We start from the raw sequence: 12,927 nt of genomic DNA, 5'->3' as shown, positions 1-12,927 counted from the left end.
CCACCCACCACCCCCGCTAGGATCCCTTGCTCCGCTGACTCTCTAGATGCCCCACTTTTAATTTCCTGGCTCCTCCTCACTGGTCCTGTGTCTCCTGTCCGAAGCCCTGGTGGAGGAGTGGGGCGAGACGCCTCAGTCTTTGGATCTGATGCCCAGAAGATGCTTGTTCAGCCTCTCTGTTGCCGTCTGCCGAGCCCAGGTGTCTACAGCCTCATGCGCCCTTCCCATCCCCATGCGGCTCCCCTGTCCCACCCTGGAAATGGCTCAGGGCAAGGCCACCAAAGACCTCACCAGGCATACCGCACACAGTGGATGAGGTGGCCTGGCTCCCCAGACCCCACTGCCCTCCTTCTGCCCCATTACTTGCCTGTTATTTAGGGTTCCATCCTGAGTCTACTCCAGTAGTCACTCTTCCATCTCTGAGATCGGTCCCTCTAAGACTCCAGTCTTCCTGGGATCTTTCAGGTTCTCTCCTGAGCCCCAAATGGAAAGCCTTGTGGGCTAGTCTTCTTCACTCTTCACTGGACCCAGCATCCCTTCTTGCCCACCATCCCTTCTTGCTCACTTCAACCACTGATGGATTTAGTTAACAGACCCCGTTAGCTCTCACCGAGATGGCAGCTCCAGCAACTCCTTGATCTCCCATCTCCATTCTTGGGCTCCCTGCCCTGGCAGCTTTTTTCAATGCCTCAGTAGTGTCAAGCTTTTTTCAACCCCAGGGCCTTTGCTCATGTTATTCTCTCTGCTGAGAAACTTTTCCCCCCTCACTTGGCCTGAGCAAGCACGAGGGTACTTTCACCCTTTAGGTCATAAATTGGGAAGTAGGAACCATGACTCATATAACTGCATTAACAAAATGGAATTTATTGGCACAAGTAACTGAAAGTCTAGGTCTTTGAGCATGGCTAGATGTAAATGCTTAAACATTATTATCAGAACATAGCCTCTCCATCTTGTACTTCTCTGAGTATGAACTTCATGCTCCTCCAGGACTTCCCAGTCCTGCCCCCTCAGGATACCTCATTCTCATACTGCCAGCAGAAGCCTCAGTGCCGAGTAGGTCACATTCCATCCCAGAAAGTCACTGTGGTCTTGAAGCTGGAGGAAGCTGATTGGCCAGGCCTGCACCAAGGATGGGGGAATGTGCTTGTCTCCAACCCAAGGAGGGAGAATGATGGGGTCAGGGACTCCCCAGGGATTACTGGGAATGAGCACCTGAGCAGGCTTGGCCTCTGCTGGGCCTGCCTGTTGCCTTAACTTCTCTTTCCTTGATTCATTCTTCTAGGGGCAATTCTCTTCTTGCCTGGCCCCCTCTAGGCTGTGAGCCCAGAGGCAGGAACCAGCCTGTCTTATTCACCACAGGATCCTCAGTGCCTATGAGTGAGGAGGAGCCCCCTCATATTATAGATGGGGAAACTGAGGCAGGGGCTTGGCTAAGATCACACATCTGTGTTCATACTAAGGGGCCCTGTGCTTTGTTCCTCATGTCATCTCCGTTACCCTTCCATCAACCCCTCTTCCCAACCTCCTCCTAGCATTCCCACAGCCATCCCCCCCACACCACACGACCCCCATTCCCGCACGTGCCTACAGCTGTCTGCCTGTCTGTCTACTCATCTTTTCTAAACTCCTCCCAGGGTGTCCACACTGTGATCTCTACTTCCTCTGTTCCAAAGCTGCCACGTGCAGCTCCCAGGCCCCCCACTGATTCTGACATGCACACAGCAGCCCCTCACCAGCATGCGGCTTGTTAGCGACTGCTTTCTACATCACACAACTGCCCCTTGGCTACACTGCCTCAGTCTCTTCAAACGTGTCTTCTTCCAGCTTTCTCTGGATCATGCCTGTCCCAGGGCTCTGTCCCCACTGCTGGTCTTACACCTTCTCTCTGAGTCCATCCTTGCTTGTGGCCTCATTCTCACCCTTGGGCTGTAGCACATATAGGTCCTATTCATATAGGAGATTCATGGGGTATCTTCTATGCTGAGTTCCAGATCTATCCTCAGACATGCTGCTCCCACCCACAAGCAATCCATCCCTCCTCCCAGCCCTGCACTTCCTGCAGGGCTTCTGGCTTGGACAATCCAACCTCCAGATGGGGCTTCCCATCCCACCTCTGCTCAAAACCATCCCTGGCTCCCTGTTGCCCTGTTGCCCTCAGGACCAGCCTGAGCTCCTCCCACCCACTCCCACCACACTGACTGCTCCAACCCACCCACAGACCCCTGGTCCCCACAGATAGACAAAGTGCCATCTCCGGAGGGTGTGCTCATTGGCCCTCTGGCCACGCCCCTGCTGTCCCCAATGCCTGAATGCCTTCCCTTCCTGTCTTCTCCCTACACCCACACGTTCCTCTGGTTAACTGCTCCTATTCTTCCACCTTAGGTCAGAGATTGCCCAGTCTAGGGATCCTTCTGTGCCCTCTTCCCTGAACCAGACTCCTTCTGTCCTGTCCTCTCCCCTGCGGGAGGATGTTTACCCATGTGTGCATTGACGCCTCTTCGGGTCTGCTTGTGGCAAACCCTGAGCCTGGTGCTTAGTGGATGCTCAGAGAACATCACCGAATGAATGAATGAATGAATGAATGAGTGACTTTCCAGCACTTTCACCCATGGGGCCAGTTCTCCTGTGTGCAAGATGTGGTCAAAGAGGCCTCCCAGGGCACCCTTGGGAGAGCCCGGGACCAGCATGACCAATAGAGCAAGTCCTAAAGCATCCTGCAAGCTTGGAAAAGTGTGTGTATTCTTTTTTTTTTTTTTTTTTAAGATTTTATTTATTGGGCAGCCCGGTGGCTCAGCGGTTTAGTGCCGCCCTCAGACCAGGGCATGATCCTGGAGACCCAGGATCGAGTCCCACATCAGGCTCCCTGCATGGAGCCTGCTTCTCCCTCTGCGTGTGCCTCTGTCTCTCTCTCTCCTCTCTTTTTTTTTTTAAAGATTTTATTTATTTAGTCATGAGAGACACACAGAGAGAGGCAGAAACATAGGCAGAGGGACAAGCGGGCTCCCCATGGGGAGCCCAATGTGGGACTCAATCTCAGGATCCCAGGATCATGCCCTGAGTTGAAGACAGACACTCAACCACTGAGCCACCCAGGTGTCCCATATGTGTGTATTCTTACCACTGGCCCCTGCCCCACCAGGAGGGGACCCTAGGGCAGCTGAGAAGACACAAGCTCTTCCTCTGCCCACCTTGGGTCTCCTTTCCATCTTTCTTATTCTCTCTGCCACCACCCAGTCCTGCCCTGGTCCTTTTGGTCAGTGACCTTGGTCATAGTTCCTTTGCCCTCCCCTTGGCTTCTGCTTTCTTCCCCAGAGTGCATTCTGTAGCTGTCTCTAGCAGCCCCCCACCCCCTCCTCACCTTGCCCTGCCAACTCTATTCCCTCCCAGTGCAGCCTCTGTCTCCTGCAGCCTTGCCCTCCCTCCACTGAGTACAGCTGCTTTCCTCTAAGAAGTTAAGTTGAATTGATCTGCTGTTTAATTGCCTGATGTGTTCATTGCCCACGTGGCCTATTGGCAGAAGTGGCTAAGGTGGTGGATAGGCAGAGAGCTGGGGTGTCTCAGTGCCTGAGTGGGCACCTGCCTGCCCACCTGGGAGCATTACAGTACGGATGTGCTTCCCAGAGAGGCCGGGGCAGTAGTAGGAGAGTGTACCCACCTACTCACACATGCATTCTTGGACACACAACACTCATTGGCATACTCTGCTCCCAGCTACAGCCAACAGCTGTCTCTCCTAGGCCTGGCATTCAAGGCCTCCATGATCAAGCCTCAACAGACCATGCCAGCCACACCTCCTCAAGGTATCCCCGGGGACGCTGGGGGCTGACCAGAGGAGGCGGCGTTCCATCTCTGTCCATCAGTCTGTCTGTGCATCTGGGGAGGCACCAGTCACTCTGGGGGCTCCACTCTACAGGCACTTCTCGCTGAGCCTGACAGGGTGGGCAGGGATGAGCCAGGCCTCACACTCATGCACAATCTCCCTCCTCTCTCAAATCCACACTGGGCAGCACCTGGACTCTGCCTAGCCCTGAGCTAACCCCGAGCTCTGGAAAAGGAGGAGGGGTGACAAGGAAGACCCATCCTGGAGGAGGCAGAGTCAGACGATGAGCCCTCACTGAGCACCTAGTATGTGAGGAGCTTTGACACCACTGTTGCTGTCCCATTTGGTGCTCATCACAATCCCAGCCATCCTGTCCCCTGCCTGCACACGCTCCACGTCCCCCCTCCCCGTCCAACTAGCAGTAAGCTCCTCGGGGAGTGCCCATCCCAAGTCACACTGCCCTGCTTCCCCCTCTCCAGCATTCCTTGGCCAAGGATAAATCCCAGTTGCACCTGCTCTCTGGGCCAAGCAGGAACCCTGGGGTAGGGGGTGAGGGGGAGAGTGGGCTCTATTGTCCCTTTCGCTCACTGCTAACCTAGGTTCATCTCGCTATTTCTGCCGTGATGCTCTCTGATCTTGCCTCCTCTGGCCAAGGTCCATGTGCCAGGCAGCTTCTTAGGTCCTCACAGGCTCTATGGTAGAGGTGTGCCTCATAACCCCATTGTATACATGGGGAAGGTGAGTTGTTGAGAGTTTAAGTGACTTGCTGGGGAGCTCACAGGTAGAAAGTGGCAGAGGCAGGAACTGACCCTGGATCAAGTCATCATTGGGCTGGCTGATATCCAACTCCTTCGACATCTTCTAGACAGGTAGGAAGACGGAAGCCCTGAGGCCAAGAAAGAAAGATGCATGGTGGTTCCATGCCCCGCAGCATGCATGGTATTCAATACATGGTATTCTTTCTGGAAGACAAAGCTTCCTCCTGAGAATTTCCTGCAGATTGGATTCCAGATTACAGGGAGCATGTCTAGGGATGGGATGCAATCCCTCCCAGGCCACAGCTCACATCCAGTGCCCTCTTATCTCCACAGCCCCTGGGGCCTCTCTTTGTGGGGTACCGTTAGCTGCTCCTCCCCTTTGAAGGAAAGTGACCAAAGGGGTCTTTGTCCAGCACTTGGCCTGGGAAGCTGACCTTGGATGAGTGAGTACAGTGGCTACTGTCCGTAGCCATCCCTCCAACTCCTTTCTCTCCCCAAGGGAGGAAGGAAGAGGCGGTGAGAGGAGGAGGGGGAGCGGCAGAGGAAGAAAAGAGGGAGAAGGGAGGGGAGGTAGGGAGGAGGGTGAGGAGGCTGGCAGGGGTGGGGGGAGACTAGAGGGAGAGGGGTAGGGAGGAGGAAGGTGAAGAGAGGAGATGAAGGGGAAGGAAGGGGAGGAAGTGGGAAGGGAGGGGAGGGGAGGCAGACATACAACCACACACCCTGACCTGCAGTGAGGCTAGAGGGAGGGGAAGGCTGGCCGCAGGGGAGCCTGCGGTGGCTGCAGGAGTTAGATAAGGTTGGGGAGAAAGACGGGGCTGATGGGAGCGCAGGGATTAAGGGCTCCAAGGGCCTGTCCTGGGCCTGTGGGTGGAAATTCAAGAAGGGAGGCTGCCCTATGAGAAGGGATGAGAGAAAAGAGAGATCTTACTTCAGAGGACCCCTGTGCCTTTGGGGAGCAATGAGAAAAGCCCCACCCCCATTCATCTCTGCAGCCCAGTGAGCCTCCTGAACAGGCTCAGGCCTGGACCCGGCCAGAGGGACAAGGCAGGGTGGAAGATCCCCTGAGCTGTAGGGGAGGCAAAGTTTTCCCTTTTTCCCTTCTGGGCTCTTCAACTGGCCTAATCATTAAATTGACATAAGACAGATTAACGGTAGAAAAACATTTCATTTCATATGTATAGGAGCTCATAAAATATGAGACTCAAAGAAGTGACCAAACAGGCAGCTTTTGTGCCTTTCAGACAAAGAAATACTAAATTTGCGAAGAGCTGACAAGAAAAAGAAGTTTGGGCCAGGGGTAGGAAGTTGGTGAAGAAATAACAAGGTTTGTTTATGCGGCCCTCCTGACCCTGAATTCCCCATCTCTGGTAATGAGGATGTGTCTCTACCTCCTGGTATGGGGAAGGTACCCTTCAAGTGGGAGATTTATTTCCTGCTTTCAGGGGGACAGAGGAGGGTCAGAACATCCTTCTTGCACCAGCTGCCTCTTAAGTAACTTTGATTCAAGAAGTCAGTATGTCAAAATGCCATGTTTTGGGGGGAGCCTGCCCTGAACCCTATTACCTCCAATCAAAGAAGGCAACTCATGGCTATGGCCCATCCACCACATACCAGCCTGGCATGCTCACACCCTGGCAAGTATGTGTGCCAGGCATGGAGGTGACAGGGACCATCCCTGCCCTGGTGGAGCTTCGCTACCCTTCACATATGTGTCCTATGCAGCTGTGTCCTTACTGATGGCCACACATAGTCTCTCAGACACCCCCACCTTTGCTTGGTACCTGGGGCCTCTCACCTGGGGCCGGGGTGGATAGGGGAATGGGAGACATGCCCATACCAGTTAGGCAGGGGCGGGCAGTACCAGGTGGGGTAAGAGCCCTGGTGGAAGCTGTCATTCTCAGAGTTAGAGCCTGAGGACGCTCCTCCTCACCTCCAGAGGCAGGATGAAGCAGGCCCTTGGTGGAGGCCTACGGGCCCCTGTTCTGAGCTGGAGGAACCCAGGCCTGAGGCTCCCTGAGTTTGCATTGGTCATAAGGCTGGGCCTGGTGATAGCGTCCTTCCTGGTATGGGTGATGGTGGGATCTGTGCCTTGTTCCCTCTGTTGTGCCCAATACCCAACCCACATGAGCATGTTATGGGCACTCATAGATGCCTGCAGTGAATGAATCTTGAACTCTTAGAAGCTGGGTTTCCCAGGGACTTGGTAGGAAGGGGTTCCTTCTCCAGGACCCTGCAGAACAGTGTGGGGACTTACCTGTGGTGGCTTCCTCCCTGGGGGGGTCCAGCTGATGAGGCTGGGAGTTAGGGAAGGGCTGCCCAGTGTCAGCCCCATGGGGTAGAGATAGGACCTGTTGGCCGAGGGCCTGGTTGCTGGGAACAGCTGATGGAGATAAATGGTCCTTGTCTGGGTGGGGGTCAGGGCTGGGTAAGGTGGCCTTGGGCCTGACAAGTGACTGAGAGCTGGGCCAGGAAGTTGGAGAGGCTTCCTGCAGTGGATCTGCCCATGTAGCAGGGACCCAGCTGTCCATAGCCCCACCTCTGCTGGGGGCTGAGAGTCTGGGGAAGAGGAGAGGCCGGACCCACCCTGTCACAGATGTGGAAGCCGAGGCCCTGCTGGGTCCACAGCTGCCCTGGGGGCCAAGCCCCTGTCCAGATAGGAAGTGGCGCATTTTCCTGGACGTATTTGTCATGACCCTCCTCACAAAGACCTCAGGGCAAGACCTGAGCTCTGGAGAGCCTGGCCCCAGGCCTCATTTGTGTGTTCATTCATTCACCTCTTCATTTGTTCTCATGTCTGTCCCTGGTGTTCTTTCTGGCCTGCTAGAAGCCCTTCCCCACCCAATGAGGCCAGGCCCTCCCTTTCCCTGGCATCTTCTGTCACATTGGCCTCTTGGCTATTTCTCTAAGAAACCTCTAGCCTCTGCTTTTGCTGTTGTCATTTTTCTCATCTGGAACCTTCCTGCCCCAGGTGCACATGTGGATAGCAACTCTGGACATTGGAATGTCAGCCCTGTGCTTCAGGTGGCTGCACTTCCTTTAGCGCCCATTTGAAGCTCCTCCTCCACTTCTTATTTCCATACAGTTCTGTTTTGTCTGCCTCAGAGCCTAAAAATACCTTGTTTATTGGTTCGTCTGTTTATCATCTGTCTTTCCCAGGCATTGGGGAGCCCAAAGGAGCCATCACCTCACCAAGCCCTTCCTAGGAGCTAGGACTCAGCTGCTTTCCCTACTGGTCCGTGAGTGCCCAGGACCCCGGGGCCAGTCAGGTCAGCATAAGGCAGGCCCTGTTCATGGGCCAGTAACAAGAGGATGATTGCCAGGGCAATGGTCTGCCTGTCGCTGATGATCCCACATAGAGGCTTAAGGCTTTGATGCAGCCTGTCAGAAGGGGCTCAAATGGCCATGACTCCATGAACCCTACACACCCAGAAAGCAGGTTCCTCAAGCCCTGCCTGGGCTAGGCCCTGTGGCTGGGGCACAGAGACGGTACATGTGGAGATTGACACCAAGTCTGGGCACCTCCTCATCCAACGTGATGGAGATAAACGAGAGGCGTCTGGAGCTGGAGTGGATGACAAGGAGGCTGGTGCAGCCTGAGTGATGCAGGGCTTGGGGAGGGAGACAAGGCAGTGGGGGATGAGATGCTGGGAGAATTCATAAACCCTCTAGGACACCGTCCCTCATCTCTCTGTGGAGAGAAAGGAGATATGCTGCTGTTGGGAGGGGTGGGCCAAGTTCAGTCTCAGCCCACGGATAGGTAATGTTAGAGCTTTCAGTGCCACCCTACTGCTGAATTTGGGATGGGGGACCAAGCAGGGGGCAGTGGGATCTTGTCCAACAGTCCTGGCTTCCTTCTCACCCTCTTCCTCCTCCTTCATCTTTCCAGGGTCCTCAGACGCCAGGAAGGATCCTCTCTGGTTACCGACTGGGAGGCAGTGGGCATGGTTAGGGTAGCCAAGCTCCTGAGACCCACCTCAGGAGCAGTCCTCAATCTCTGTTCCTCCTACCCAGCTACTGCCCCAGGAGCCTCTACAGAAGTGGTGCTGAGAGAGGAGTCAGGGCCACGGCCCCTCATCCCTCTGAGATGGAAGGAGATCCTGTGCCTTGGAGGAGATGTGGCCCCATCTTGCCTAAGCTTCTTGGAGGTCCAGGACCAGCAGATAACCTCAGGGTCTCCTTGGAGGTCAAGCTCCACTGAGAAAGCTCCACTGAGAAAGGACAGAACAAGGCACACTAAGGCTTCCACTGCTGCCACCAAGTGGCTGAAAGAGGTAACAAATCTGCTATTCCAATTTCCAGAAGGAGGTGGAGGGAGGGACATCTTTAGGGTTGGGGGCAGAGGCCCAGAGGAGGTGGGGGTGTGTGTGTACTATATTCACTCCTCCACCACCACCCCCGCTAGCTTCCTGGCACAGAACCCGGGCCCTCACTTGCCTTGGCCCAGAGCAACTCCAGGTGCCATCAGACACACATCAGAACTTCCCACAATGCCTTCAAAGCAGGTCTGGCATTAGAGATTGCCCATCTGACCTCCACTGTATTAAGGGAGGACCAGGGGCCAGAATGACATCCGAGATCACAGCTAATGGGTCTTGGCAGAGAAAAGGGGAAGGAATAGGAGCCTGGAGGGAGCAGAGAAAAAGAGGAGCAGAGAGAAGGGGGACTGGGGAGGCGGGTGCAGCCCAGCTGAGCCCTGCCTCACGCATCATAATAGTTCTCCCTACACCAGAACTGAGGAGGCTAGGCCTTGGCCAACTGACCCCTCAAATGGTTCTCAGGAACAGATTTCCCTTCCTGCTATCTTTTAATTCCCCACCACTCTGCCTGCATCAAGGTTATACCAAGGTCACAAAATGGACTGAAGGAACTATGGTATGACAGGCAAAGTTAAAACTGAGTACCTAAAATGACCATTTCTGGAGTCCAAGCAAAAAATCAAATGCAGCCCCTAATGTGGGCTTCTCTTTCCCTTTTCTTAACCTCCAAGGGCTATATCCACTTTGCCACCCTGTCCTACTGGTGCTGATCTCCTGACGCTGTTTGCCCCTGACCACCCACCAGTAGGACACCAGGCCACAGGACATGCTATTCCTCCTGTGGCATATTTCCCAAGTCTCAGTGACTCATCAAGAATGCCTTCCAAGAGGGACACCTGGGTGGCTCAGTGGTTGAGCATTTGCCTTCAGCTCAGGGCCTGATCCCAGGGTCCTGGGATTGAGTCCTGCATTGAGCAGGACTCTCTCTCTGCCTCTCTCTGTGTGTCTCTCATGAGTAAATAAATAAAATCTTTAATAATAAAAAGAGAAGAACCTCTAAGAAAAGATGATGCTAAAATCACTAGGCAATAGTTTGAGGGGAAAATTAACTTGGATCCCTACCTCACACCTTAAAACAAACACCAATTCTAGTTGGATCAAGGCTAGAGGAACCAAAAATGAAGAACACATTTCCACAAGAAAAGAAAGGGATTTTTGCAGAGTTTTAATTTGATAGGACTTTTTCTAAATATAACAACAGCAGCAGTAAAACCCAGAAAAGTCACAAGAAGAAACAAACCAGACACATTTGACTACATAAACATCAAACATTTCCACATGAAAAAAAAAAAGTTTAGGGATGCCTGGATGGCTCAGGGGGTTGAGCGTCTGCCTTCAGCTCAGGGCATGGTCCTGGGTCTGGAGATCGGTCCCATGTCGGGCTCCCTGTGAGGAGCCTGCTTATTCCTCTATCTATGTCTCTGTCTCTGTGTCTCTCATGAATAAATAAATAAAATCTTAAAAAGAAAAAGAAAAAAAAGTTTAAAGACAAACAATAAGGAAAAAGTCGCAAACTTCTGTAACATACGAAAGGCTCCTATAATCTGGAAGGAAAAGACCAGCAATCCCACTGAAAAATGGGTAAAGGAGATGAACATAGAGTTCACACAAAAGGGAATCCAAAAGACTCAACCACTGAAACCAGGCTCAACCTCATTCCTCTGAGAGAAATGCAAATTAAATAGGAAAAGCTGTGAAAGGTCACTGAGCATTTCGAGCATTTCGCATTCAGCATTGCACATTCCACATTTCGCATTTCATTTCTGGAGAACATGGGGGAGACATGCTCTCCCCCATGAGAGCAACTCGTAGCTGCTTCCTAGAGTGGAAATTGTAGAACCTCCATGAAAGCAACTTGGCAATATCTATCAAAATTAAAAATGCACAGGTCCTTTGACCTAGCACTGCCCACTTCTAGGAATTTATCCTACAGATACATTCATATGCATGTGAAATTATACCCCAGGACGTTCATTGTGTGATGTTTCTAAGAGTAATTGGTTGGAAACACCCCGCCCCAGGAGCCTGGCTGAGTGACTATGGAGCATCCTCCTTGTACAGACTACACAACTATTAGAACAGATGAGGGTGGGGCGGCGCTCCATGTAGGGAGGTAAGAACAAGGTGCAGTGTATGCACAGGATGTTAATCTTAAGGTTTTTATAAAGAAGGGTAAGTGTTATGGAACACTGAGGTGCCCTCCAGACCTCTCAGCCCCTGTCTTCCTTGCCCTGTCCCAGGAAATTGAGCCTTGGGTGTCCTCTATCTGACTCCGCCCTCTCTCTGGTGCTTATTCCTTTGGTCCCTCCCAGTCCATCCTCCTTTTGATTTTTCTAAATGGAAATCGGGTCACATTCCTCCCTGTTCACACTCGTGGCTTCCCATCCCTCTCTGAGTAGAAGTCAATCCCCACCTCTGATCATGAGGCCCTGCCATGGCTTTTGAGGGTCTGTTCCGGCCGTCTCCCTGTCTTCTGTACCTCCAAATCTCTCCCAGGCTCCTGGTCTTACCATAGCTCCCTCTGCCTGCGATGTGCTCCTACCTGAGGGGACAGCCTCCCAGGCCAAACTTGTCCTCTCCTGGCTGCTGTGCTCCTGCCCTCATAGTGTCAGCCCTCACTGTAGTGCCTGCTGCTAGGCTGGGCTCTGCCAGGAGGCTGAAAGCAGGAGTGCTCTTTCCTGAGCCTCACCAGTGCTCCTGGAATGCAGAGTTTGGCCAAATGGACAGTAGTTCTGCAAGGTTCTTGGTCTCTGAAAAACCTTCCGAGTCGGAGTTCTGTTGTGGGGCCCAGCTCTGGTTCTCCCAGACTTTGGAAAGAAGGTGCCCTACTTGACTCACCTACAGGAGGCTGGACCAAAAGAGTCCAGGGAGGACCCAGGGGACTGGAGACCAAGACTCAGGGGAGAGCCCTAGTAGGACAGGGTAGGAAGAGGGCTGTGTGCAACCAGAAGTCACGTTTTTAAAAATAACTCTGCTGTCAGCAGTGGTGAAACAATATAATAAATATGAGAAATAAATCTCGTTAACATGTAATGAGTTGCCTTATTAATGTGTTAAACTTGTAAGAAATGCTTAAGTGTTTAATTGGCACCTAATGAGGGTGCCAATTAGGAATCATTATACATTTCTTTAAAAAATCCTAATTGGCAGGGGGCCATTTCAATCAATGCCACAGGGCTGGCTCCATAGGGACCCTGTCCTGGTGGTGCATCTGGTAGCGCTACCTGCAGGGCCACACAACTGGTGACTAGCCCCACTGGAGCCCATGGCAAGGTCAGGGCCACCTCGGTTGGACTTGGCCCAAACCCCACCAAGCACAGAACTCAGTTTCTCCTGGGCCACCAAATACTACTGCTGATTAAAGCCCACCTGAAACAGTGTCTCTGTCAGGAGGCCATCTTATTCCTCCAGCCAGATGGGGGAGTTGGTCTGTCTGGAGGCTTCGAGAAACTGGGAGCTCACGACCGGGAGAACCAGGACTATGGCTCTCCACCAGTGCCCAGCTCACAGAATCTCTGTATCACTTGCTCAGCTCCCCTAGAAGCCAAGAGGGGGGGCTGCCACTGGGGTAGTGTGCTCCCATGACAGGAAAGAATCAGGCTGAGAAGCAGTGTTAAAGAGCATCCTAGGGCACCCCCAGGGCCTCCCCAGAGGCAGAGAATTTCTCTCTCTCAGCTAATTCTCATCATGGCTACCTTTACAAGCAGCCCCTGTGTGCCTGGCAGCGTCCAGGGGAGGGCAGGCAATGGACACAGAGTGGATGCCAACCGTCCTGTCTTCAGGGCTCAGCCCCCCTTCCCAGGAAAGTAAAGCCCAGCAGATCTATATTCTAGGCCAGGCCAGCAGAAGAGAAGCATCTTGAGCAGCCAGAGCATGATTAATTACCAAATTAATTACCAAATTAATCACTCGGGTAATTGCCAGAGAGCTGGGAGGAGGGCAGGGAGGGTGGATATGGCCCACTAGGGGCAAGAGCCAGCCAGGGGGCAGCACAGGGCATGACCCCAGCCCAGGCATGGGGCTAGAGGTC

At 53.1% G+C, this 12,927-nt stretch overlaps 1 long non-coding RNA gene across 1 annotated transcript; it reads right to left on the bottom strand.

Annotated features, from left to right (window-relative positions):
- Nucleotides 1–844: 844 nt before the first annotated feature.
- On the bottom strand, nt 845–9,258 carry LOC140610257 (uncharacterized). The gene is made up of 3 exons (XR_012011992.1): nt 9,016–9,258; nt 4,419–4,709; nt 845–1,122 (listed from the first exon to the last, which is right to left on the bottom strand). It is a non-coding gene; the product is annotated as an uncharacterized lncRNA (long non-coding RNA).
- Nucleotides 9,259–12,927: the final 3,669 nt, after the last annotated feature.

The sequence above is a fragment of the Canis lupus genome, chromosome 19 (genome assembly GCF_048164855.1).
Source record: "Canis lupus baileyi chromosome 19, mCanLup2.hap1, whole genome shotgun sequence".
NCBI classification, from domain to species: domain Eukaryota; kingdom Metazoa; phylum Chordata; class Mammalia; order Carnivora; family Canidae; genus Canis; species Canis lupus.
This window is presented reverse-complemented; position numbering and strand designations above follow the sequence as displayed.